This window comes from Phyllobates terribilis, unplaced genomic scaffold, assembly GCF_046119375.1.
Source record: "Phyllobates terribilis strain yellow unplaced genomic scaffold, ASM4611937v1 Scaffold_5__5_contigs__length_657084704, whole genome shotgun sequence".
Lineage (NCBI taxonomy): Eukaryota > Metazoa > Chordata > Amphibia > Anura > Dendrobatidae > Phyllobates > Phyllobates terribilis.
In genome coordinates, this window is record NW_027362765.1 from 12,720,077 (window position 1) to 12,747,347 (window position 27,271).

At 52.4% G+C, this 27,271-nt stretch overlaps 6 non-coding genes and 4 pseudogenes across 6 annotated transcripts; all 10 read left to right on the top strand.

Annotated features, from left to right (window-relative positions):
• Positions 1-5,484: 5,484 nt before the first annotated feature.
• Positions 5,485-5,672, top strand: LOC141150797 (U2 spliceosomal RNA). The gene has a single exon (XR_012246908.1). It is a non-coding gene; the product is annotated as a U2 spliceosomal RNA (small nuclear RNA).
• Positions 5,673-6,789: 1,117 nt separating this feature from the next.
• LOC141151096 (U2 spliceosomal RNA) lies at positions 6,790-6,905 on the top strand (annotated as a pseudogene).
• Positions 6,906-7,429: 524 nt separating this feature from the next.
• On the top strand, positions 7,430-7,612 carry LOC141150311 (U2 spliceosomal RNA). Its single transcript, XR_012246563.1, has one exon. It is a non-coding gene; the product is annotated as a U2 spliceosomal RNA (small nuclear RNA).
• Positions 7,613-8,728: 1,116 nt separating this feature from the next.
• Positions 8,729-8,919, top strand: LOC141150042 (U2 spliceosomal RNA). Its single transcript, XR_012246314.1, has one exon. It is a non-coding gene; the product is annotated as a U2 spliceosomal RNA (small nuclear RNA).
• A 1,778-nt stretch (positions 8,920-10,697) lies between these two features.
• LOC141150833 (U2 spliceosomal RNA) lies at positions 10,698-10,879 on the top strand. The gene has a single exon (XR_012246931.1). It is a non-coding gene; the product is annotated as a U2 spliceosomal RNA (small nuclear RNA).
• A 1,123-nt stretch (positions 10,880-12,002) lies between these two features.
• Positions 12,003-12,092, top strand: LOC141151059 (U2 spliceosomal RNA; annotated as a pseudogene).
• Positions 12,093-17,644: 5,552 nt separating this feature from the next.
• Positions 17,645-17,836, top strand: LOC141150596 (U2 spliceosomal RNA). Its single transcript, XR_012246753.1, has one exon. It is a non-coding gene; the product is annotated as a U2 spliceosomal RNA (small nuclear RNA).
• Positions 17,837-18,954: 1,118 nt separating this feature from the next.
• LOC141151214 (U2 spliceosomal RNA) lies at positions 18,955-19,046 on the top strand (annotated as a pseudogene).
• Positions 19,047-19,842: 796 nt separating this feature from the next.
• On the top strand, positions 19,843-20,023 carry LOC141150842 (U2 spliceosomal RNA; annotated as a pseudogene).
• Positions 20,024-21,139: 1,116 nt separating this feature from the next.
• On the top strand, positions 21,140-21,330 carry LOC141150162 (U2 spliceosomal RNA). Its single transcript, XR_012246430.1, has one exon. It is a non-coding gene; the product is annotated as a U2 spliceosomal RNA (small nuclear RNA).
• The last annotated feature ends 5,941 nt before the right edge of the window (positions 21,331-27,271 follow it).

A 27,271-nucleotide genomic window follows, 5' to 3' on the forward strand; every position in this document is an offset into this window, starting at 1 on the left:
GCAGGGTGGTCCCCAGCTGGGACCGTTGGTCCTCCGTGAGCTGGTGGCCAACCCCCACATCCTCGATGGACCCACCCGCCTTGGCTTGGGTGAGCAGATCCAGGAGGGTTTCTACCTCTCCTTCCTCGGGAAGGTTGCACACTGGGTGGGCAGTCGCTTCCCGCTCATGATGAGCCTTCATCATGTTCACGTGGAAGGCCTTCCTCCTTCCACGGGCGTGATCCAGGGTGACCAGATAGGTGACGGCATTGAGTTTCTGGTGCACGAAGTAGGGACCTTCCCAGGCTGCCTGAAGCTTGTTCTGTGGTACGGGGACCAGTACCCACACCTTTTGACCCACCTGGTAGGTCCTCTCACAAGCATTCTGGTCGTACCACCGCTTCTGGTCGGCCTGGGCCTGGGCCATATTGTCCTGCACCAGCTTTGCCAAGGCCATCATCCTGTCCCGGTGGCGCACGACATACTCGATGACCGACACCTCGGGGGTGGCCAAATCCCCTTCCCATGCTTCCTTCACCAGAGCCAGGGGGCCCCGTACCCGTCGCCCGTACAGGAGCTCAAAGGGGGAGAACCCCGTTGAGGCCTGCGGAACCTCCCGGTAAGCAAATAGGAGGTGTGGGAGGTAACGCTCCCAGTCTCTCCCGTGGGAGTCGACCAACATCTTAAGCATCTGCTTTAAGGTGCCATTGAACCGCTCACACAGGCCATTAGTCTGTGGGTGATACGGGCTGGCCACCAGATGTTGCACCTGCATTTGCTTACAGAGGGACTCCATCAGCCGCGACATGAACTGGGTCCCTCGGTCGGTGAGCATTTCTTGGGGGAAACCCACTCTGGAGAAGATCTCCAGTAAGGCGGTAGCCACCTTGTCGGCCCGAATGGACGACAAAGCTACCGCTTCCGGGTACCGGGTGGCATAGTCCACTACCGTGAGTATGAAGCATTTCCCGGAGTGGCTGGGAGTGGACAGAGGTCCAATAAGATCCACAGCGACCCTCGAGAAAGGCTCTTCGATGATTGGCAGAGTTACCAGTGGGGCTTTGGGGCGCGGCCCCGCCTTCCCCACCCTCTGACAGGTGTCACACGAACGGCAGTAGGCACCCACCGCGGCTCCCATCCCAGGCCAGTAGAAATGCTGAGCTATCCTGGCCTTGGTTTTAGCGATCCCTAGGTGTCCGGCCATCGGAATCTCGTGTGCGATCCGCAACAATTCCGCCCTGAACGGATAGGGTACCACTAACTGTCGGTCCCTGGGCCACGCCTCCGGTGAACCCTGCTGGACCGTTACCCGGTACAGCCGTCCCTGGTCCCAGACCACACGCTCGCAGTCTGACTCCATGGGAGGCTGTGCCGCCTGTTCCTTGAGAGCTTTCAGGCTGTCGTCTGCTTCCAACGCAGCCTGAAATTCCTGACTTGATGTGGCCAGAATCGACGAAACTGCCACATCCTCCGTCAGCCCCTCCGGGCATGTCACCTGGCCGCTGTCTGACCCGGCAGACACTTGGTCAGAAGTGGGGAAGCCGTCGGACCTCTGCAAGGCTCCTTGGGCTCCGGCGCTCCCACTCCTGGTGACAGCGGCTATGACCGCTGTGACCGTGGGTAGTGCCTGCTTCCCCTCTGTTTCTGACCAAGCCGCCCGATCAGGCAGGCTTCCTAGGCCTTTGGACATCTCGGATGTGGGGAACTCCTGCCCTGGGGTCTTACCTGGCGGCTCCTCTCTTGGGACACCCCCACCTCCCATGGCCTGTTCCTCCCCCTGCAGTGGGCCTATACTCAGCAGCCTGGATACCCCTGGGAGCCCTACACTGCCGGTAGCTGCCCCCCTCTCCATCCCTGAGCTTCCCTCTACAGAATCCTGCCCGCCCCCTCCCTCACTGGAGGACAAGAGGTCACGGCACGCCGGCTGAGCACCTCTGCGGGCATCCCCACACTCCCCACCTGCTTTCACTAACCCTGTTTGTGTTGTGTCTGTGCAGGTGTTACCCTCAGGTTTCACTCCCTCCTCCTCGGCAGGACACACACTACATACAACATGGTTGGCATTAGCAGCAGACAAATCAATACACTCTTGGGGGGCCGAACTTGGGGGTTCAGAGGGTACATACTGCGATACTAGACGCCCCAAGTCGGTCCCTAATAAAACATTTGCGGGAATATTTGGCGTTACTCCCACCTCCCGCATCCCCCTTCCGGCACCCCAGTCCAAATACACCATGGCAACGGGAAGTGCCGGCTCCACGCCTCCAACCCCGGAGACGGAAAGAGTCTTTCCTGGTACCAAGTCCTGGGGGGACACCACCTCAGGCCGTACCAGTGTTCGTTCAGCGCCAGTGTCCCGCAGTCCCATGACCGCAGAACGGCCTATGGTGACGGGTTGGATGTTGTCCAGGGACCTACCACCACCCCCTCCCACACACAAAACATTGGGCGCTCTCTGGGACTGGGATGGGGTCTTTTGGCGCTGGGGACACTCAGCCCTAAAGTGTCCTGGTTTGTTGCATAGATGACAACGTCTTACGTCTGGTCCTTGCCTGGAGAGGGCAACAGGGGGATACACCCCTTGTGTTCTAGGGGCCGGGGAAACAGGGGCATGACTGGGCTTACCCCCTCTCCAGGTGCTGCTGGCAGACTTCTTCAGCTCAGGCGCCCTGTTATTGGCATACTCGTCTGCCAGGGCGGCTGTAGCAGAAGCCCCTGTTGGTTTTCGGTCACGGAGGAACTGTCGGAGGTCCTCTGGGCAGTTCCACAAGAACTGCTCCGTGACGAACAGTTCCTGGACCTCCTGGCGGGTAGTAAGCGCTAGACCCGAGGTCCAGTGCTCTGCGGCTCTCAACAGCGCCCGCATATGATCGGTCCAGGTGTCCTTGGGGCCACGCAGCAGGCTCCGGAACTTCTGGCGGTACGACTTGGGAGTGAGGTTGTACTGCCGGATCAGGGCCCGCTTGATGCAGTCGTAGTTCTGTACCTCCCCGGCAGGTAAGTCCCCCAAGGCATCCAGGGACTTACCCCTCAAACGGGGGGTCAGGTATCTGGCCCACTGATCCCGGGCCAGATGGTGCTGAAGACAGGTCCGTTCAAATGCCACCAGAAAGGAGTCCAGGTCCCCATCCTTCTCCAGTAGAGGGAAGTCCTCAGCTCGGACTTTGGACGACTTGGTCTCCTGATGGGTTGGTTGCTCTAGCGGAAGCCCCCGCTGGGCCAGGTCCAGTTGGTGCTGGCGCTCCGCAGCTCGCTCTGCACGCTCCGCAACCTCCCGGCGCTCTGCAGCTTCACGCTCCGCAGCCTCCCGGCGCTCTGCAGCTTCACGCTCCGCAGCCCGCTCCGCAGCCCGCTCCGCAGCCCGCTCTGCACGCTCCTCCTCCGCTGCCTTCTCTGATGCTGCCAGGAGGGTTTTGTAGACGGCATCGCCATGAGACTGGAGACTTGCCATAGCCGCTTGTAAAAGGGCTTGTGATCTGGACAGGCTGGGCTGGGTAGGTGGTGGGCAGCCCACTGCGGGACCGTATACTGGGGACTGGCTCCCTGAGGTGCCCGGGCTGGACTCCTCCTCGCCATGAGTAACAATGTCCTCCCCTCCTGCCACACGGACCGTAGCATTAGCCTCTTGCAGGGTCTTGCTCCTGGTGCCGTCTGCCATCTTGGTAACCGACACCGCTGCAACCCTGAGTTTGCACACACCTTGTTATACTTTTAGCCTGACCGTCTAACGTTGGGCTGACCTTAAGACTCCAGCAGTGGAAGTTACCACTGGCAGTCTTTAGTGCCTGGGAGTAGGGGTCCCACAACACTATTATTCTGCAATCCCACCGCTCTGCCACCAATGTGATGAAAGCCGGCCGGTGGGTGCAGCTCTCTGGCGCCCCCTTACCTCTCAGGTCAGTCAAGGTACTGCACCTAGAGAAAGTAGTGCCAGGTAGCTGCAACCAGCGCAGGGAACACGGTAGTGTGTTATCCCTTCAACGTCACTAAACCGTAACGTCACTACACAGCACAACTCGCTAGCGCCCTCTTAGCCTCAGGTCAGTCAAGGAACTGCACCTAGGATAAGCGGTCGCCAGGGAGACTGTCCTGTAACCTACTGGGTATCGGGGCCCTCTGTAGTGAGGGCGGTATATATATCTTCCTTGGCCGCGCCAGGAATATATATATCTGAACCTCCGACCGTCACTACCAGCCTTCCCCAATCCCCAGTTGGTATGCTGCCACCAGTCCCTATTTTAGATACACGCCCAGTCCGTGAATGGGCCTATATCGGGTCAGGAACCAACCCTGGGTAGCGTTTTTGGCTTGAGCCGAGCTCACACGGACGTGCGTTCGTTATGCAGAATAAAAGGCAGGCCCACAATTACTTGAGGTAATTGATTATAATAATACACTAGATACACGATATACAACTAAATATACACAGGTATAAGGTCAGGCTAAACTATACAACAATGGAATACAACACACAGAATCACCACAGCATATCAGTTACCGGTTTCTTGATTTTCTTGTGACGCAGGGAGAGGATTCTGCGGTCGCAGGCACGGTTCTTTGTTACAGGCTGAGGCCTACCACCGCATGGTCAAACTGCTCCTCCCCTTGGTGGCCTCAGCTGGTGCTCAGATGTTCAGCACCCCACTCTTGGGTCAAGACTGACTTATCTCTTGTCTGTCCTGCTATCTTACCTGCCCCGTCCCGCCCACTGCTGGTGAGGTCAGCTGGCTCAGTCTCCACCCTCAGGTCTAACTTCGATCAGAAGCCCAAATTCTAAGGAACCCAATAACTTCTTCTGGGATGGTCTCATGATACCCCCAGGGGTTCCCATGGATTCGGGCCGCCGTAACCGACCTTTTGATATCAATTATGATACCATACGGTCCTCAGGAATGGCTCAGCGCTATATCTTGGCTTCCAGAGCACGTACAAACGTCTACCGCGGAGGCTTGTGTGCGCAATGGCTCCGGGACGCCGTGATATTTTTTTATTGGCCCATCCCACGCAACATGCGTGTACTTTTCATGTTTCTATATCTTATGCCTCCATGCTTGTGACAGACAAAGAAACTAGTCCTATGGGACAAATGGTCAGGTACAGATAGACGAAGCACCCCCCCCTGCTGGCTGTGTTTCCTCTCGAAGTCTTTGAAGCTCCTAGCATTCAAGTGTTAAGTAGGCTTCTTATCTTACAGGAGCCTGGATGGGGGGAAACTATCTAGTTGACGTTTTAACAGAAGGTCCCAAGGGTGGGGGCTGCTGAAGTGTGGCCATCCCTGGATATGATTTATCATTACCAAGATGGCGGCTACAGGTTCATCACAGGAGGGAATATGGAAAGTTAAAAAGTGGAGATATATTGTTAGTACCTCTTGATTTTTGTTATTGTTGTTTTGAAATATGAAATAAATATTTCCGATGATGATGGGGACAGCAAATTGCGTATTGGATTTGACGCAGCTGTTTTGATGGAATTTTCCTTTGTCTGGTTTCCATAGACTGTGGAATTTCCTCGTCTGAGGAAAAAAAAAAAAAAAAAAATCTGTTCTTATCAGTTTAATATCTGATACGTCCCCTATCTGGGGACCATATATTAAATGGATTTTTAAAACAGGGAGATGTAAAAAGAGCTTGCTCTGTCCACTCCATGCATTGACCTGGTATTGCAGCATTTCCAGGACCGGTGCACTCATTCTTTAATGCAGTTTCTAAACTCAGAAAGAATTGAATTCAATGCTTTTTGTTGCTTTTGCTTGTTTGTCGGATTTTTGGATGGACTTTTTGGCTTTGCTTTTCTTCTCCTCATTGGATTTTTCATGTTAAAAGTTGCAGAAGCCAGATGACAAACTCATTTTGGCTCAACTTCAGCAACTCTGCATTGCATTGCCATGTACTGTACTGCAATGCTATCTATCTAGCTCTCCCCCTTTATTTCCTTTTGGATAAACAGCCATATTAGGCAAGCATTTTGGAGCTTTCACCTACCTAACTAACTAACTAACTAACTACAGGTGGTGAGATAAGCTGCACAATATAATTGTCTTTTCAGTATATTGTTGCACACACACCATCTATTTAGCAAATGCCCTTGTTATCAACAGCAGCCTTTTAAACTCACCTGAGCTAACAGGTATGTGTGCTGGTTACTGTGCTGCACTTAAAATTTCTTTTTTGGCTTGCTACAATGACTTTTCTGAAGCGTTGTCTCCCTCTGGTGGAACACTGACTTCTTTAATTTCAAGCCTGCAGACTATAACAAAATAGCCCCCCAAAAAAAAGTTTGGTTAATTGGTCTGTGGCGTTCTTTTAAAGTGTTGCTTATGGTGTTCTCTGTGAGCTTTTCAGTGCTGTTTAGCCAGCCAGATTTCCGGCCTGCAGTAGATGGAATGTGGCAATGGAACGCTGCGCGTGTCACAATAGGCTCTGAGCCTTTATATACCTGCGCACGGCAGCAGCCACCTTCAGTCTGCTGCTGGACAGCCAGCAGCAGCAGGAAAGGTAAGTAATCAGCAACACTCCTGCTAAGGGTAGACAGCTGCTCGTTCCCCCCCCCCCTTAATTGGTTCTCCTCCCTACCACCGGTGTTGAGGCGGGTGGGAACAGCAGAGGGTGAGCGTGCTGTGCTAAAATAGGTGGAGTTATGCAGATCTAAAACGCGTGGATTGCGGCAGCAGCAAGCCGAAAAGTGCAGGCATGTAAGGGATCTAGAGGTTGACAACATGTCTTCGTAACGGGAGTCCAGGTGCCCATCTGCACAAATGGACTTTTCGGAATCCGAGGGTGGCACCCTGGGAAGAAAACAATTCTGGTTATCGCTTCTCGGCCTTTTGGCTAAGATCAAGTGTAGTATCTTTTGAAAAGGCAGTTTTGTCCTTGGGCTGCCCTAGTAAATTGATGCATATTACACACTGGTTTGGTGCACTTGTTAGTACGCCAGGTGGCTCATAGAGTTATCTGATGGAAAACATGGCCCTCCAGGATCGAAGTCACTAGGCTGGGTAAGTGTGAGGGCTTTGGAGCAATGTGCCCCAGGAGTAGGCGCCCTGGTGGGAGTCCAAGCTTACTGGGACTGGGAACCCCAGAAAGTCTTGGCTTCGTAGCACGCCGCACCTTTGCCAATCATACTTTCTGAGCAACCCCCCCTATTCCTGGCCTCCGGGCTAGGAAGGGGAATTTTTATAAACCCGGTCGGAGGTCCGGTCAGCTTTGGGCTGAGAAACCAACACAGGCTCCAGCTCCACTAGGGTGGCAGCCTAGATGGAAGCTGGGAGCACGAAAACGGCTCTTCTCCGGCTTCGGCTAGGGAGAGCATCGGAGATCCCTGACCCTCGCTGTGGCCTTCTGGCTCGGAGGGATGGGGATGGTTTATTGGGGACCCTTTCCTCCGGGAAGGGTCCACATGAATCCTCGCCTCGTGCGCTGTTTTGGTGTGACTTCGGTCACATTTTTCAGTGCCTTGGATGCAGCTTCAATCAAAAAAATCTGTTCTTATCAGTTTAATATCTGATACGTCCCCTATCTGGGGACCATATATTAAATGGATTTTTAGAACAGGGAGATGTAAAAAGAGCTTGCTCTGTCCACTCCACGCATTGACCTGGTATTGCAGCATTTCCAGGACCGGTGCACTCATTCTTTAATGCAGTTTCTAAAATCAGAAAGAATTGAATTCAATGCTTTTTGTTGCTTTTGCTTGTTTGTCGGATTTTTGGATGGACTTTTTAGCTTTGCTTTTCTTCTCCTCATTGGATTTTTCATGTTAAAAGTTGCAGAAGCCAGATGACAAACTCATTTTGGCTCAACTTCAGCAACTCTGCATTGCATTGCCATGTACTGTACTGCAATGCTATCTATCTAGCTCTCCCCCTTTATTTCCTTTTGGATAAACAGCCATATTAGGCAAGCATTTTGGAGCTTTCACCTGCCTAACTAACTAACTAGCTAACTACAGGTGGTGAGATAAGCTGCACAATATAATTGTCTTTTCAGTATATTGTTGCACACACACCATCTATTTAGCAAATGCCCTTGTAATCAACTGCAGCCTTTTAAACTCACCTGAGCTAACAGGTATGTGTGCTGGTTACTGTGCTGCACTTAAAATTTCTTTTTTGGCTTGCTACAATGACTTTTCTGAAGCGTTGTCTCCCTCTGGTGGAACACTGACTTCTCTAATTTCAAGCCTGCAGACTATAACAAAATAGCCCCCCCAAAAAAGTTTGGTTAATTGGTCTGTGGCGTTCTTTTAAAGTGTTGCTTATGGTGTTCTCTGTGAGCTTCTCAGTGCTGTTTAGCCAGCCAGGTTTCCGGCCTGCAGTAGATGGAATGTGGCAATGGAACGCTGCGCGTGTCACAATAGGCTCTGAGCCTTTATATACCTGCGCGCGGCAGCAGCCACCTTCAGTCTGCTGCTGGACAGCCAGCAACAGCAGGAAAGGTAAGTAATCAGCAACACTCCTGCTAAGGGTAGACAGCTGCTCGTTCCCCCCCCCCCTTAATTGGTTCTCCTCCCTACCACCGGTGTTGAAGCGGGTGGGAACAGCAGAGGGTGAGGGTGCTGTGCTAAAATAGGTGGAGTTATGCAGATCTAAAATGCGTGGATTGCGGCAGCAGCAAGCCGAAAAGTGCAGGCATGTAAGGGATCTAGAGGTTGACAACATGTCTTCGTAACGGGAGTCCAGGTGCCCATCTGCACAAATGGACTTTTCGGAATCCGAGGGTGGCACCCTGGGCCGAAACCAATTCTGGTTATCGCTTCTCGGCCTTTTGGCTAAGATCAAGTGTAGTATCTGTTCTTATCAGTTTAATATCTGATACGTCCCCTATCTGGGGACCATATATTAAATGGATTTTTAGAACAGGGAGATAGTAAAAGAGCTTGCTCTGTCCACTCCACGCATTGACCTGGTATTGCAGCATTTCCAGGACCGGTGCACTCATTCTTTAATGCAGTTTATAAAATCAGAAAGAATTGAATTCAATGCTTTTTGTTGCTTTTGCTTGTTTGTCGGATTTTTGGATGGACTTTTTGGCTTTGCTTTTCTTCTCCTCATTGGATTTTTCATGTTAAAAGTTGCAGAACCCAGATGACAAACTCATTTTGGCTCAACTTCAGCAACTCTGCATTGCATTGCCATGTACTGTACGGCAATGCTATCTATCTAGCTCTCCCCCTTTATTTCCTTTTGGATAAACAGCCATAATAGGCAAGCATTTTGGAGCTTTTACCTACCTAACTAACTAACTAACTAACTAACTAACTAACTAACTAACTACAGGTGGTGAGATAAGCTGCACAATATAATTGTCTTTTCAGTATATTGTTGCACACACACCTTCTATTTAGCAAATGCCCTTGTTATCAACTGCAGCCTTTTAAACTAACCTGAGCTAACAGGTATGTGTGCTGGTTACTGTGCTGCACTTAAAATTTCTTTTTTGGCTTGCTACAATGGCTTTTCTGAAGCGTTGTCTCCCTCTGGTGGAACACTGACTTCTTTAATTTCAAGCCTGCAGACTATAAAAAAATAGCCCCCCCAAAAAAAGTTTGGTTAATTGGTCTGTGGCGTTCTTTTAAAGTGTTGCTTATGGTGTTCTCTGTGAGCTTCTCAGTGCTGTTTAGCCAGCCAGGTATCCGGCCTGCAGTAGATGGAATGTGGCAATGGATCGCTGCGCGTGTCACAATAGGCTCTGAGCCTTTATATACCTGCGCACGGCAGCAGCCACCTTCAGTCTGCTGCTGGACAGCCAGCAGCAGCAGGAAAGGTAAGTAATCAGCAACACTCCTGCTAACGGTAGACAGCAGCTCGTCCCCCCCCCCCCTTAATTGGTTCTCCTCCCTACCACCGGTGTTGACGCAGGTGGGAACAGCAGAGGGTGAGGGTGGTGTGCTAAAATAGGTGGAGTTATGCAGATCTAAAACGCGTGGATTGCGGCAGCAGCAAGCCGAAAAGTGCAGGCATGTAAGGGATCTAGAGGTTGACAACATGTCTTCGTAACGGGAGTCCAGGCGCCCATCTGCACAAATTGACTTTTCGGAATCCGAGGGTGGCACCCTGGGCCGAATCTAATTCTGGTTATCGCTTCTCGGCCTTTTGGCTAAGATCAAGTGCAGTATCTTTTGAAAAGGCGGTTTTGTCCTTGGGCTGCTCTAGTAAATTGATGCACATTACACACTGGTTTGGTGCACTTGTTAGTACGCCAGGTGGCTCATAGAGTCATCTGATTGAAAACATGGCCCTCCAGGATCGAAGTCACTAGGCTGGGTAAGTGTGAGGGCTTTGGAGCAATGTGCCCCAGGAGTAGGCGCCCTGGTGGGAGTCCAAGCTTACTGGGACTGGGAACCCCAGAAAGACTTGGGCTTCGTAGCACGCCGCACCTTTGCCAATCAAACTTTCTGAGCAACCCCCCCGATTCCTGGTCTCCGGGCTAGTAAGGGGAATTTTTATAAACCCGGTCGGAGGTCCGGTCAGCTTTGGGCAGAGAAACCAACACAGGCTCCAGCTCCACTAGGGTGGCAGCCTAGCTGGACGCTGGGAGCACGAAAACGGCTCTTCTCTGGCTTCAGCAAGAGAGAGCATCGGAGATCCCCGACCCTCGCTGTGGCCTTCTGGCTCGGAGGGATGGGGATGGTTTATTGGGGACCCTCTTCTCCGGGAAGGGTCCACATGAATCCTCGCCTCGTGCGCTGTTTTGGTGTGACTTCGGTCACATTTTTCAGTGCCTTGGATGCAGCTTCAATCAAAAAATCTGTTCTTATCAGTTTAATATCTGATACGTCCCATATCTGGGGACCATATATTAAATGGATTTTTACAACAGGGAGATGTAAAAAGAGATTGCTCTGTCCACTCCACGCATTGACCTGGTATTGCAGTATTTCCAGGACCGGTCCACTCATTCTTTAATGCAGTTTCTAAAATCAGAAAGAATTGAATTCAATGCTTTTTGTTGCTTTTGCTTGTTTGTCGGATTTTTGGATGGACTTTTTGGCTTTGCTTTTCATCCCCTCACTGGATATTTCATGTTAAAAGTTGCAGAAGCCAGATGACAAACTCATTTTGGCTTAACTTCAGCAACTCTGCATTGCATTGCCATGTACTGTAATGCAATGCTATCTGTCTAGCTCTCCCCCTTTATTTCCTTTTGGATAAACAGCCATATTAGGCAAGCATTTTGGAGCTTTCACCTACCTAACTAACTAACTAACTAACTAACTAACTACAGGTGGTGAGATAAGCTGCACAATATAATTGTCTTTTCAGTATATTGTTGCACACACACCATCTATTTAGCAAATGCCCTTGTTATCAACTGCAGCCTTTTAAACTCACCTGAGCTAACAGGTATGTGTGCTGGTTACTGTGCTGCACTTAAAATTTCCTTTTTGGCTTGCTGCAATGGCTTTCCTGAAGCATTGTCTCCCTCTGGTGGAACACTGACTTCTTTAATTTCAGGCCTGCAGACTATAAAAAAATAGCCCCCTCAAAAAAAGTTTGGTTAATTGGTCTGTGGCATTCTTTTAAAGTGTTGCTTATGGTGTTCTCTGTGAGCTTCTCAGTGCTGTTTAGCCAGCCAGGTATCCGGCCTGCAAAGACGGAATGTGGCAATGGAATGCTGCGCGTGTCACAATAGGCTCTGAGCCTTTATATACCTGCGCACGGCAGCAGCCACCTTCAGTCTGCTGCTGGACAGCCAGCAGCAGCAGGAAAGGTAAGTAATCAGCAACACTCCTGCTAAGGGTAGACAGCAGCTCGTCCCCCCCCCCCTTAATTGGTTCTCCTCCCTACCACCGGTGTTGAGGCGGGTGGGAACAGCAGAGGGTGAGGGTGCTGTGCTAAAATAGGTGGAGTTATGCAGATCTAAAACGCGTGGATTGCGGCAGCAGCAAGCCGAAAAGTGCAGGCATGTAAGGGATCTAGAGGTTGACAACATGTCTTCGTAACGGGAGTCCAGGCGCCCATCTGCACAAATGGACTTTTCGGAATCCGAGGGTGGCACCCTGGGCCGAAACCAATTCTGGTTTTCGCTTCTCGGCCTTTTGGCTAAGATCAAGTGTAGTATCTGTTCTTTTAAGAACGCAAGAGCTACGATCTACACTTGACGAGAGCCATCGAACTCGGAAGGAGAAGAGCTTCGGAGCCCAGCTGACATCGGAGAAGGAAGGCGGATATCGGTGGGAGGAAGAAGCTCTAAAGAATCCAGAAGAAGACGAAGACTCGGAGAAGAATCGGGCTGTCCTGTGGAATCTTCGAGGAAGAAAATCATCGAGACAAAGACCTTTCGGGGAATTTGTCCAGAACACGACGGGAGAAGAATCTGCATAGCTCCACCCATTTCGGGAAGAGTTCCAGATCCAGCTCCAAGAAGTAACTGCAGGAGGAAAGCCATGGCAAGCGCTGCGAGGAAGGCCGAAAAGAAGAGCCTGGAGCAGGGGACAGCCAGGAGGGCCCAGCCAGGAGCCGATTCTGACCCCAAGGACCCTGCCTCCACGACTGGCCAGCAGAAGGGACCCCAGAAGCCCCGCCACGAAGCTCCAGCCCTGGAGCCATGGATGCGGCAGACGGTGGCCCTGAAGCTGAAGGAAGTGGATGGGAGGGTGCCGGACATGTCCTCGGACGTGTTCTGCCAGAAGATGCTGCTGGATCGAGGCTTCTCCAGGTCGGACACCCTCAGCATCCAGACCTTCTTGACGGGGATCTTCTTCGTCACCTTCGCCACTGTGAACACCTGCAGGAGGTTCTGGGAAATGGTAAGCGCAAAAGGACCGGATAATTCTTTCTCTGCCTTTACAGGTAGCTGCCCTATCCAGAGGGACGAAAGAAGGATCACGGTCTCCATGCGCAACCCGCACACCCCAGGCCAAGACATCTGTACCTTCCTGAGACGCTTCTGTTTGGTTGTGAAGGAACCCTCTCACATCCTGAATGGACTCGGCTTCTGGACAGGTAAGTGGTCGGTAACCGTTAGACTTCACAGGGACCTGGCGTACTCAGACGGACTTCGGCACCTGCCCCCGACATTCTCCCTGGGCAACTCCTACGGCCTCATCTATTACCCGGACATGCCGCGGAACTGCAGGAGATGCGGCAGGAACGGCCACGAGATGAAGGACTGCAAGGAGGATGCCTGCAGGATTTGTCGAGTGACGGGACACAGCTCGAAGGACTGCCCGAAGAAGACGTCCTGCAACCTGTGTGGGCTGGCGGCTCATCTGTACAAGGATTGCCCCAAGCGTGAGAGATCCTGGGCATCGGTGGTTGCGACAACCCCAGCTCCGGAGGACAAGGCCCCGACGACCAGGCCTGTGAAGGTCAAGGACGCGACGACCAAGGCCCCAGCGGCCAAGGCCGAGACGACCAAGGCCAAAGCGGTCAAGGAGTCGGTGGCCAAAGCCCCAGCGACGGTCCCAGCAGCTCCAAAGCAGAAGAAAAAGTCAAAGGAGGGTAAGAGTTCTGTCACCCCTCTCTCGATCCCTCCCCCTGCCACCCCCGTCCAATCCCCCCCCACCCCGGCCACCCCTGCTGAGGATTCCACTTCCTCTTCCTCCTTCCCCTACTCCTCAGCAGGTGTCCTTTCCCCTGCCCCGGCAGCCACTCTCCCTCCCCAGACCATGGTAGCGGTGGAATTAACCTTTCCTCCACCTGCCGCTATCTATTCCGAGGAGGATTTTCCCCTTCTTGTCTCCCCAGTTCCAACCCGGGGAAAGAGGAAGGTGGAGGACAGCCCTGCTACTGAATCCTCCAAAAAGAAGATTCTGGATTTCGTAGGCGAAAAGGAGGATACCCTCCCTGAGCCAGAAGAGATGGAGCACATGGTTGAGACCCTGGTGGCCGAGCCAGAAGAGGAGGAACTGGTGGTCGCCGAGATCGAGGCCGCGCTGCTTGACCAGATGGAGGAAGAGGGCCTGCTGGTGATCCCGTCACCAGCAGTCAACACCTACGAGGGACCACCCGACCGGAGTGGTAACTAAGGTGTATTGCCTGCGCTAACTTTTTCTTTTTTCCCTACATGATGGCTAATATTAACTTATTTTCCATTAATGTCAGGAGCATCAAGGACAAGTTCAGACGTCAGACTATTTATGCCTTCCTTACTTCCCAGTTGTGTGATGTTTATATGTTGCAGGAATGTTCCCTTCCCTCCTCTAGGTCCTTCAAACATCTGGCCAGGGAGTGGTCCCACGGTCCATCCTACTGGTCCGGTGGGGGTGACTGCAAGTCTGCGGGGGTCGCAATTCTGATCAGGGGGGGCGCATTCACGCTTGAGTCCGTCCAGGAGCTCATCTGCGGCAGGGCTCTTGTTGTAGATTTCAACTGGGCGGGAGAACCTGTCAGGTTCATCAACGTGTATGCGTCCCCACTGAAGAATGAGCGTTTGGAGCTTTTCCAGACCCTGCGGCTTCAGCTTGCCACCACCAGGACCTTAGTGATGGCCGGGGATTTCAACTGCCCCATCGAGGAGGATGGTCGTAGTTCTGGCACATCTGCCAAGTTGGACATCACGTCCAAGCTGCTCATCGAGATGGTAACCGAGGCCTCTCTTCAGGACGTGGTGGGCTCCATGGGGAGAGGCTCCACGAACTATTCGTGGAGCCGACCCGATGGCTCACTCCGCTCCAGGATTGACTTTGTGTTCACCTCTCGGGCAGTCAGGCAGAGTAGGCACTCGATGGTCCCCTGCTTCTTCTCCGACCACAGAGCCATTCACTTACAAGGTGTCCTCGGCGACGGTTTTCCGTCCGGCCCCGGCTCCTGGAAGCTGAATTGTGCTTTGCTGGCTCAGGATGAAGTCGTGGAGGAGCTGAGAGCAGCCTACGCAATGTGGCAGTCCTACAAGGGTAGCTTCCAAACAGTCTCTGATTGGTGGGAATATGTTAAACTTGAGTTTCGCTGTTTCTTTCAGGCCAAGGGTCGACAACAGGCGTGTGAGAAGAGGAGGGACTTCAGAGGGCTGCAGCGCGAGCTGCGGTCGCTGCAGGACCTTCTTCACTGCGGTTGGGACGTGAGGGAGGAGCTGGAGGAGACCAAGAAGAGCCTGAAAAGGCACTTTGAGGAGGAGTCCAAGCGAATCGTCTTCCGTTCCAAAGTGGAGAATCTGGAGAAGGGTGAGAAATGTAACTCATTCTTTTTCAGGAAACTTCATGCCGGTCACACGCCCCTGAACGAGCTGTGAGACGAGAGCGGAAACATGCGACGTGGGAAGGAGGACGTGATGAGGGTCGTCAGCGACTTCTACAGCGAACTCTACTCCCACAAGACTACCGACCCCGACGCTGCTGATAAGTTCCTGTCAGGTATCACTAACCATCTTGATCCTGCAGGCACGGCAGCCTTGGACAAACCTCTGATGGTGGGCGAATTGCTCTCTGCCGCTAAATCCTTTAGGACCGGCAGGACCCCGGGCAGTGATGGTCTTCCAGCGGAGCTCTATGTAGCGCTGGGAGACCTCATCTGTCCGGACCTGTTGGACCTGTACGAGGAGATGGTGGTGGAGGGTAGAATGCCTCCATCTTTGAGGGAAGGAATGGTCACGATCCTGTACAAGCGGAAGGGAGAGAGGTGCGACCTGAGGAATTGGCGTCCCATCACTCTGCTCAACGTGGACTACAAGATCCTGGCCAAGACGATGGCGACACGACTTAAGACGGTCATAGGACGGATCATCCACCCGGACCAGACCTGCGGCATCCCTGGACGTCGCATCGCAGACAGCCTCGCTCTCGTGCGGGACACGGTCGAGTACATCAAGGTCCGCCGCGCACACGCGGCCCTGGTCTCCTTGGATCAGGAGAAGGCCTTCGACCGGGTTTCCCACGAGTTCATGGGCCGAGCTCTGCACCGGTTAGGTTTGGGTAACATGTTTTGTTCGTATGTCCGTCTGATGTATTTTGATATCCACAGCTCGGTGTTGGTGAACGGCTGGAAGACTGACCCCTTCCCTGTCCTCTCTGGGGTCAGACAAGGCTGCCCTCTATCACCTCTTCTTTTTGTTTGTGTTATAGAACTCTTCGCAGAGGCTATCCGGCAGAATGGAGAGATCAGAGGGATCACCGCACCGGGTCCGGGACGACACGAGGTCAAGTGCTCGCTCTACATGGACGACGTCACTGTCTTCTGCGCTGATCGTGGTTCAGTCGACGCCCTCGTCCAGACGTGTGAGAGGTTCGGCCGGGCTTCAGGGGCCAAAGTCAACTGCAGGAAGTCGGAAGCCATGCTCTTCGGGGATTGGCAGCCGGCCTCCTCCGCCCCCTTCCCCTTCAACATTCAACCGGATTTCCTCAAGGTGCTGGGAGTCTGGTTCGGGAAGGAAGGAGCGGCTATCAAGTCCTGGCAAGAACGCTTTGCCAAGGTGAAGCAAAGGATCGGACTCTGGAGCCTCAGACACCTCACTTGTGAGGGTAAGGCACTCGTCCTGCGTAATGAGGTCCTGCCCGTCTTGCAGTACACGGCGCAGGCCTGGCCCCCACACGTCACTGTGTGCAGGGCCATTACCAGGAGAGTGTTTCACTTTGTCTGGGGATCCAAGATGGACAGAGTCAGGCGGGCCGTCATGTACAAGCAGCCTCGCAAGGGTGGGAAGGGCGTTCCAGATATCCCCACCCTCCTGCGATCCTCTTTTGTGTGTGATTGTGTCCGCCGGACTTTGCAAGTCAAGAATGGCTCCGCGGGCAGGTCCATGTCTCGCTTCTTCCTGCTTCCTCTTTGGAGGCGACTCGGCTGGGACAAGTGGGACAGCTCCTTCCCCTACAACTGGATGACGCCATGGTTCTACGGAGACGTCATTCGATTTGTGGGGGAACATCAACTGGATGGACTCAAGCCCGACTTGTGGAAGCCCAAAACTATCCACAAGCTCATCAGAGCCAAGGATGACGTGGAGAACATCACAGGACTTCACCAGGACACGCTGGAGACTGTGTGGACAAATGTGTCGTCTGACAGGCTGACCAACGGGCACAAGGACTTGTCGTGGATGGCGATTCAGGGCGGACTGCCCGTCCGGTCATTCATGCATGCCCGGAACCTGTGCAAGACCCGGTACTGCCCAAGGTGCCCCTTCGTGGAGGAAACATCTTTGCACACTTTTTGGGACTGCGGATTTGCACAGCGCCTGTTGACTGCCCTTGAGGACGACCTGAGGAACTCTGTCCCCAGGGCGAGCCTATCGCACCATTCTGTGCTTTACGGACTCTTCCCTGGGGTTCATACCGTCGGAGCCATCCAGGAGGCTTGGCGCCTTATGAACTGCTTCAAGGATGCCGTTTGGGTCGCCAGGAACCGGCTCATCTTGAGGAGGGAGAGGATGTCCATCCAGGACTGCCGCAGGCTGATCCACAGCCTGCTCAGAGACTATTCCATCGTGGACGGTCCGGAGGACGAGGATGAGGACTAAACCCCTCCTCCCCCTCTCCCCTTATGTGTCTTGTCTTTCAATAAAGCTTCGGGCCTGTGATTTTCCCCTCCCCATCCCATTTTTCCCAATCCCCATCCCTTATCACGGTTCGTCGTACTGTATTGATTGACATGCTTTTTCTTTCAGATTGAGTGTTTTGTGTAGCATAGGGGTGTGATGTGTCTAGTTAGTGCGTCGTATCCTCATGCTATGTAAATATGATGTAGAATTCTGTGTGTACTGGGCTGCGGCACTGTACACTGTCTGTTAACTTATTTTTTGTGCTAATAAAAGATATATTCAATCAAAAATCTGTTCTAATCAGTTTAATATCTGATACGTCCCCTATCTGGGGACCATATATTAAATGGATTTTTAGAACAGGGAGATGGTAAAAGAGCTTGCTCTGTCTACTCCATGCATTGACCTGGAATTGCAGTATTTCCAGGACCGGTGCACTCATTCTTTAATGCAGTTTCTAAAATCAGAAAGAATTGAATTCAATGCTTTTTGTTGCTTTTGCTTGTTTGTCGGATTTTTGGATGGACTTTTTGGCTTTGCTTTTCTTCTCCTCATTGGATTTTTCATGTTAAAAGTTGCAGAAGCCAGATGACAAACTCATTTTGGTTCATCTTCAGCAACTGTGCATTGCATTGCCATGTAATGTAATGCAATGCTATCTATCTAGCTCTCCCTCTTTACTTCCTTTTGGATAAACAGCCATATTAGGCAAGCATTTTGGAGCTTTCACCTACCTAACTAACTAACTAACTAACTACAGGTGGTGAGATAAGCTGCACAATATAATTGTCTTTTCAGTATATTGTTGCACACACACCATCTATTTAGCAAATGCCCTTGTTATCAACTGCAGCCTTTTAAACTCACCTGAGCTAACAGGTATTTGTGCTGGTTACTGTGCTGCACTTAAAATTTCTTTTTTGGCTTGCTACAATGGCTTTTCTGAAGCGTTGTCTCCCTCTGGTGGAACACTGACTTCTTTAATTTCAAGCCTGCAGACTATGAAAAAATAGCCCCCCCAAAAAAAGTTTGGTTAATTGGTCTGTGGCGTTCTTTTAAAGTGTTGCTTATGGTGTTTTCTGTGAGCTTCTCAGTGCTGTTTAGCCAGCCATGTATCCGGCCTGCAGTAGATGGAATGTGGCAATGGAACGCTGCGCGTGTCACAATAGGCTCTGAGCCTTTATATACCAGCGCACGGCAGCAGCCACCTTCAGTCTGCTGCTGGACAGCCAGCAGCAGCAAGAAAGGTAAGTAATCAGCAACACTCCTGCTAAGGGTAGACAGCTGCTCGTCCCCCCCCCCCCCTTAATTTGTTCTCCTCCCTACCACCGGTGTCGAGGCGGGTGGGAACAGCAGAGGGTGAGGGTGCTGTGCTAAAATAGGTGGAGTTATGCAGATTTAAAACGCGTGGATTGCGGCAGCAGCAAGCCGAAAAGTGCAGGCATGTAAGGGATCTAGAGGTTGACAACATGTCTTCGTAATGGGAGTCCAGGCGCCCATCTGCACAAATGGACTTTTCGGAATCCGAGGGTGGCACCCTGGGCCGAAACCAATTCTGGTTATCGCTTCTCGGCCTTTTGGCTAAGATCAAGTGTAGTATCTTTCGAAAAGGCGGTTTTGGATGTTGGCCGCCCTAGTAGATTGATACATTATGCACACTGGGGTTTAGGCGCTTGTTAGTACGCCAGGTGGCTAATATAGTCATCTGGTGGAAAGCATGGCCCCCCAGGATCGACGCCATTGGGCCGGGGAAGATCGAAAGCCCGAAGTGTGAAGTGCCCCAGGAGTGGTGACCCTGGGGTACCTTAACTCACTGGGATTGGGAACCCCACTTGAGTTTATGGCACATTTGCACTAGCACTTCAATATTTCTTTCTTCACACACACCCTTATTCCGGGCCTTCTGGCCTTAGGATGGGGAATTTTTCAATTCCCGGTCGAAGGTCCGGGCAGTATTATGCTGTGAAACCTTCACTATTTATTTAATTTTTTTGTCACTGTGTGTCCACTTTTTCACGTGTGTCCACGTCCTTACTAGGATTTTGTCGGGATGCGGTTCCCTTATGGGTTCCTCTTTTGGCAGGTCTAGGGGGGGAGTGTGTGGCCATCAGGTTCCGCTCCCCCCTGAACCCCCTGGCTCTCCTCTTTCGGGAGGAGAGCGTTGTTGGCTCCCCTCTTCCGGGAGGGGAGCACAGTCTTTGGCTCCCAGTGCCTTGCTCGGGTGAGAACTCGGGCAGGTGCTGGGGGTAAGATTGGGTCGCCTCTGGCTCAGGCTGGAGGTGGCTATTTGTCCCTGTTCCTCGCTGTGGCCTTCTGGCTCGGAGGGACGGGGAATGGTTTGGGGGACCCTTCTCCTTTTGGAGAGGGTTTCAAGAAGACCAGCATCCTAGTGCACTTTTTTTGTGGCACTTGTCACTTTTTTAAGCGCACTTGGGTTTTGTACACGAATTCAGGCTTTCGATAAAAAAAAAAAAAAATCTGTTCTTATCAGTTTAATATCTGATACGTCCCCTATCTGGGGACCATATATTAAATGGATTTTTACAACAGGGAGATGTAAAAAGAGCTTGCTCTGTCCAATCCACGCATTGACCTGGTATTGCAGCATTTCCAGGACCGCTGCACTCATTCTTTAATGCAGTTTCTAAAATCAGAAAGAATTGAATTCAATGCTTTTTGTTGCTTTTGCTTGTTTGTCGGATTTTTGGATGGACTTTTTGGCTTTGCTTTTCTTCTCCTCATTGGATTTTTCATGTTAAAAGTTGCAGAAGCCAGATGACAAACTCATTTTGGCTCAACTTCAGCAAGTCTGCATTGCATTGCCATGTACTGTACTGCAATGCCATCTATCTAGCTCTCCCCCTTTATTTCCTTTTAGATAAACAGCCATATTAGGCAAGCATTTTGGAGCTTTCACCTACCTAACTAACTAACTAACTACAGGTGGTGAGATAAGCTGCACAATATAATTGTCTTTTCAGTATATTGTTGCACACACACCATCTATTTAGCAAATGCCCTTGTTATCAACTGCAGCCTTTTAAACTCACCTGAGCTAACAGGTATGTGTGCTGGTTACTGTGCTGCACTTAAAATTTCTTTTTTGGCTTGCTACAATGGCTTTTCTGTAGCGTTGTCTCCCTCTGATGGAACACTGACTTCTTTAATTTCAAGCCTGCAGACTATAAAAAAATAGCCCCCCCAAAAAAAGTTTGGTTAATTGGTCTGTGGCGTTCTTTTAAAGTGTTGCTTATGGTGTTCTCTGTGAGCTTCTCAGTGCTGTTTAGCCAGCCAGGTATCCGACCTGCAGTAGATGGAATGTGGCAATGGAACGCTGCGCATGTCACCATAGGCTCTGAGCCTTTATATACCTGCGCACGGCAGCAGCCACCTTCAGTCTGCTGCTGGACAGCCAGCAGCAGCAGGAAAGGTAAGTAATCAGCAACACTCCTGCTAAGGGTAGACAGCTGCTCGTTCCCCCCCCCCCACCTTAACTGGTTCTCCTCCCTACCACCGGTGTTGAGGCGGGTGGGAACAGCAGAGGGTGAGGGTGCTGTGCTAAAATAGGTGGAGTTATGCAGATCTAAAACGCGTGGATTGCGGCAGCAGCAAGCCGAAAAGTGCAGGCATGTAAGGGATCTAGAGGTTGACAACATGTCTTCGTATCGGGAGTCCAGGCGCCCATCTGCACAAATGGACTTTTCGGAATCCAAGGGTGGCACCCTGGGCCGAAACCAATTCTGGTTTTCGCTTCTCGGCCTTTTGGCTAAGATCAAGCGTAGTATCTGTTCTAATCAGTTTAATATCTGATACGTCCCCTATCTGAGGACCATATATTAAATGGATTTTTACAACAGGGAGATGTAAAAAGAGCTTGCTCTGTCCACTCCACGCATTGACCTGGTATTGCAGTATTTCCAGGACCGGTGCACTCATTCTTTAATGCAGTTTCTAAAATCAGAAAGAATTGAATTCAATGTGTGTCACCCTGGCCTGGATGCCACAAGTGTAAATCAAGCTGTGTCTGAGAGCAAGGGGGAGGTTCTCTAGTCAGGGGAACATTAGCATGCAATGCCTCCTGTCTCAGGCCAGTAGGGTGAGCAGGCTGCCCCTATAAAAGCTGGTGCTGGGGGCAGGTTTAGAGAGAACTTGATGGCCTGTCTCAGCACTGAGACTTGTCCCAGAGCAGAGCAGGGACAGACAATTGCACTGCACCTAAGAGGAAGTGTGGCAGGAGGAGAGCCACAAGCCAGAGACAAGAGGCGAAGCAAGCCTGTCTTGGCAGATAAGAGACTGACTTTACCAGACTTTGGTGTCTGAGGCTGAGAGGATTCTACATCCTCCAGCAGATAACCAGTCCGCAAGGGACTGTATACTCCTTGGCCTAAGAAGCCTGGAGGCCCTGCCACAACCGAAGGGACCAGTAAAGCCATACAAGGCTGGGAGCAGAAATTAACCCACGTCGCAGGCCATACAGGCGAGAATACACGGAAAGCTCGGAAATGTGGGCTGTTACCCTATAACGAGGAGATAGCCAGAAGGAGCGCAGAAAGCACGGTAGGCCTACACCCTCACCCTGACCAGGGCCAGTTTCCCCGTTGCTCTCAGACATCCAGGTCCCCTCCTAGCTGGGACTGTTTATGGGTCAGTTTACCTGTTTTAGTAAAGACCCTGGACTGCAACTTGTTGTCTGTGTGCTCCTTGCTCCTCCAGCACTATCAGCACCGGGACTCTCACTACCATCACTCCCACCATCCACTACACTGCCCTGGGGCCGCACTCTTCCCGTGGGGTGTCACACCATCACAGCTGCATATATCATCAGCCCCAGCGGTCTGCCCTGCAGCGGCGGTTCCTAATGACCGCAAATCCACGGGTGGCGTAGTCGGACAAAACCAACAGCACAAAACGGACTACCACTGGCCTGACCACCCTGAGCCACGGAACCGGGTTGCCACTACTACTCCCATCGTTCCCTATTGCCCGGATCCGAGTGCCCCACGGCCCAGGGGGCGAGTCAGCTTTGGCGTAGTCGGCAGGATTTCGTGCCCGCAACCACCGGGTACTGCGTGCCTGAAAAAGACTTTTGTAACTTACCTGTGGCGAAGTTTCCCGCCATCCGGAGCCGATTCCCGCCATCAGACGCCATCTTGGACCGTTTCCCACCGTCTTCTGCCGTCTTCCCGCCATCCGCAGCTGCTTCCCGCCATCGGACGCCATCTTCAGGACGCCGCACGGGAAGAAGAGGGGCGTGGACGTCAAAACCGCGCGAGATCCAAAGCTCCACCCCACGCACCGACGCTGCGCAAGGTCCTGGAAGGGAGAGAGAGCGACGCTGACGTCATCAGGACGCAACGCCAGGTCCTCGTCCATAGCAGCAGCAGCGGAGCCGCGGCCTACAGAAGAGGATCGTCGGAAGGTAGGCCACGCTTGACTAGGGGGGAAGGAAGATGTCGGACACAGAGGCCCCCACTACCACCAACGCAGCTGCAGCAGCGGTGATGCCCTTTTCCCTGCCCTACATCCCTGGAGCGGCCTGGCTGCCCAAGTACTCAGGGGAGCCCCAAGCCCTAACTGACTTTAAGGAAAGGCTGTACAGTTTGTTCCAGGTTTACCCCCTGACAGAGGAACAGAAGGTCAGCATATTGACAGGGCAGTTAACTGGCACAGCCCAAAGGGAGGTAAAATCATGGCCCACTGAGGAGAAAAGAACTGTAAAGGGTATTCTGGCCCGGCTGCGGGGTACCTTTGACACACGTACCTCCGCTGAGATTAAAATGAGATTCTATGGATGCAAGCAGCGGGCACAGGACAGCATCAGAGACTATGCCCTAAATCTGCAGGAAGCCTTGAGGGCTATTCAACAAACTGACCCTGGCAGCGTGCAGGAAACGGATAAACTACTGACAGAGCAATTCATAGAAGGCCTGCTGTCTAGCGCCCACAGGGCCCAACTGCGCCTCATGTTCTTTCAGAACCCCGACCTGACCTTTGCCCAATTTAAGGACAGGGCCATAAGGGTGCTCCGTGAATCTGCAACCAGTGGCGCTATAAACCCCCGGCGCCCTACTCTCACCTACCACCAGGAGGCAGCGCCCTCCTCTATGGACCCCGTGGGGGCTGATGCACAGGCCCTGAACCAAGCCCCGTCGAAGGGCCTGCACCACCAAGTCCAGGAGCTGACCAGGAGCGTCGCGGCGTTGACCAGGACCGTCCAGGCGTTACAAGTGGACCCGTCAAGACCCATCGAGCTGGCTTCAAGTCCGGAGGATGTCCCGTGGCGTCGACAGAGGAGGATCCCGTCGTTCCGAGGGAGGCCCACAGACCACTACGCAGAGGATGGACAGCCCATTTGCCGTCGATGCAACCAGCCCGGACACATTTCCAGGTACTGTAATTTAAACGGGTCCAACCTGGGGCAGAGGGCCAACCCCCAGGCATAAGATCACCAGGCCCTTACAATTGGCGTAATAAGTACGTTGGGGGGCGCCCGGTTTTACCCGTGGTGCTGGACGGTATCCCCATGAGCGCCTTGCTGGATACTGGGTCACAAGTAACCACTATCCCTTATGTACTTTTTAAGCAGTATTGGACTGATGCTGATATCACACGGTATCCAGACAGTAACTTGAGCATCATCGCCAGTAATGGCTTACCCGTGCCGCAGATGGGGTTCAAGGAGATGACCATTAAAATTGGTAAAGTTGAACTGCCGGTACAGGGAGTAATTATTGTGGACATTGACCGTCGTGAAAGTCACCCTAAAATAACTGTGGGTACTAATGTAATTGAAAATTGTCTTTCAGAGGTAATTGTAATTCTACAACAGGTGGCGGTGAATGCTAGTTCCAGCCAACAGAGAGTCCTCAACAAGGAGATAAAAGCCCTGATGAGACGGCAGCAGGTAGAACTGTCTGGTGGTGAGATCGGTAGCGTAAGACTGAGTGACCCATTCCCCATTTCCATGCCTCCCAAAAGTGAAATGATGATCTGGTGTCGGACTGCAATCAGGTTGAGAGGTAGAGACTACCAAGCCATGGTAGAACCCGTGTACTCAGACAGCAGGCCCACCATTTTGACAGCCCGGGGGGTGGTTGATGTCCGTCATGGGAGGGTGCCCGTCCGCATCCTCAACATTGGGGAGAGGGATGTACACTTACCCAGGTACGCTACACTTGCCAAACTGTTTGTTGTCGAACACAAAGCTATCAGGGCCGTGGAAGCCTTGCCTCCATCTCCACAGGCGGAGGGTAATGGCTCCCAGAAACAAAAGGAGGACTGGTGCCAGAAACTCCACGTGGGTGCTGACTCCACTCCCCTGCACCAAAAACAAGGAGTCTACCGGGTGGTACAGGAGTACGAGAGAGTCTTTAGTAAGCACCCGCTAGACTTCGGCAGAGTAAAAGGGATAGAACACCACATCCCCACAGGGAGCCACCCACCAATAAAAGAGAGACACAGGCATGTACCCCCTGCACATTATCAGAATGCAAAGGGCATGCTAAGAGAGATGAAAGAAGCTGGGGTCATTAGAGACAGCTGTAGCCCCTGGGCAGCCCCCTTGGTTCTGGTGAAAAAGAAAGACGGCACCATGAGAATGTGCGTCGACTATAGACAAATCAACCGTATCACCCTCAAAGACGCATATCCGCTGCCTAGAATAGAAGAGTTTTTAGCCGCACTAAAATCAGCTAACTTCTTTTCTACTTTGGACCTTACTAGCGGGTACTGGCAGGTTCCTGTGGCAGAAGCTGACAAGGAGAAGACCGCCTTCACCACCCCGATGGGACTGAGCGAATTCAACGGCATGCCTTTCGGGCTCTGCAACGCACCAGGGACCTTCCAGCGGCTGATGGAATGCTGTCTAGGGCACCGAAACTTCGAGACGGTCCTCCTTTACCTGGACGACGTGATCGTCTATTCGAAAACCTACGAGGACCATCTAAAGCACCTGGCCGAGGTGTTCGAAGCCCTGGCAGGCTACGGCCTGAAGGTGAAACCATCGAAGTGTCACCTGTTGAAACCAAAGGTCCAGTACCTAGGGCACGTGGTAAGCGCGGAAGGAGTGGCCCCCGACCCTGACAAGGTCACGGCAATCAAGAGCTGGCCAAGCCCCTCGAACATCAAAGAGGTGAGACAGTTTCTCGGATTGGTAGGCTACTACCGAAGGTTCATCCCCGGGTTCACTAAGATGTCAGCTCCTATGCAGGACCTCCTGATCGGACAGTCTAAGTCCAGAAGTCAAAAGCCACCCTTCAAGTGGGATAAACCGGAAGAGGAGTCCTTCCGCCAGCTAAAGATGGACCTCACGGGGGATGAGATCCTGGCCTACCCTGATTACGGCCAGCCTTTCATTCTCCACACAGATGCCAGTAATGTGGGACTGGGAGCCGTACTGTCCCAAAACCAACAGGGCAGAGAAAGGGTGATCGCGTACGCCAGCCGGAAGCTGAGGCCCACCGAGAGGAACCCGGAGAATTACAGCTCCTTCAAGCTAGAATTCTAGGCGGTGGTGTGGGCCGTGACGGAACGCTTCAAGCATTACCTGGCCTCCGCAAAGTTCACCGTGTACACGGACAACAACCCGTTGACACACCTGGACAATGCAAGACTGGGTACCCTGGAACAGCGGTGGATGGCCCGTCTCTCCAACTATGACTTCGTGATCAAGTACCGGGCAGGCAAAACCAATGCCAACGCGGACGCCCTATCAAGATTGCCTCACTTACCTGAGGGTGACGAAGACCCAGAAGAGCTGGAGGAGGTAGAACTCCCCGCGTTTCACCGGTATGGAGCCGCTCAACACTCTCACCGCGTGAAGGAGGAGGATCTAACAACTGTGATGATCAATCCCCTACCTCACCACAGCTGGGCCGAGACCCAAGATAGTGACCCTGCAATCCGCCTGGTGAAAGATCTGCTGACCCGGGAAGATGCCCGCTTGGATCCAGATGCCCCAGAGGAAGCCAAGCAGCTATGGAAAGAGAAGAGCAAGCTGTTCCTCTACGAAGGCAAGTTGTGCAGAAGGATTGTCAACCACCGGACGCACGAGCTGACCTGGCAAGTCGTGGTCCCAAGGCGAGATGCAGCTATGGTCCTGGGGGCTTACCATGACAGAGCGGGACACTTCAGTTGGAAGAAACTGGAGTTCCTGCTAAGAGGAAGGTTCTTTTGGGTCGGCTTGAGAGGAGCTGTAGAAAAATGGTGCAGAGACTGTGGCCCTTGTCACCTGAGGAGGAAGGACCGCACCAGCCAGAAGACACCCTTGAGGCCCATCGTCACCACGCAGCCTCTTGAGCTGGTAGCTCTAGACCACGTCAAGTTGGCTCCAAGCCGGTCAGGATACATCTATGCCCTGACAATCGTGGACCACTATTCCCGTTTTCTCGTGGTGGTCCCGGTAAAAGACTTGACAGCCCAAACAGCGGCCAGAGCCTTCCAGCAATACTTGCCGTCCACACGGGTATCCGGAACAAGTCCTGACAGACCAGGGTCCAGCGTTCGAGGCTGAAATCTTCCAGGAGTTCTGCAACCTCTATGGCTGTAAGAAGATTCGTACAACGCCTTACCACCCCCAAACCAACGGGATGTGTGAGAAGATGAACAATATAGTCATTGATCTCCTGAAGACGTTGCCCCTGGAGGAACGCAGCCTGTGGCCAGAAAAACTGCCGGACCTAATAGACCTATACAACAATATCCCGGTGAATGCTACAAACTGCACCCCGGCTTACCTGATGCGATCTAGACCAGGTAAGCTGCCCGTAGACCTGGAGATGGGAGTCCTAATACCTGAGGACACCTCCCCGGATGCGGACTGGGATACGGAAAGGCAACTGCAGTACAAGAAGGTACAGGAGAGTGTGGAGAAGAGCCTG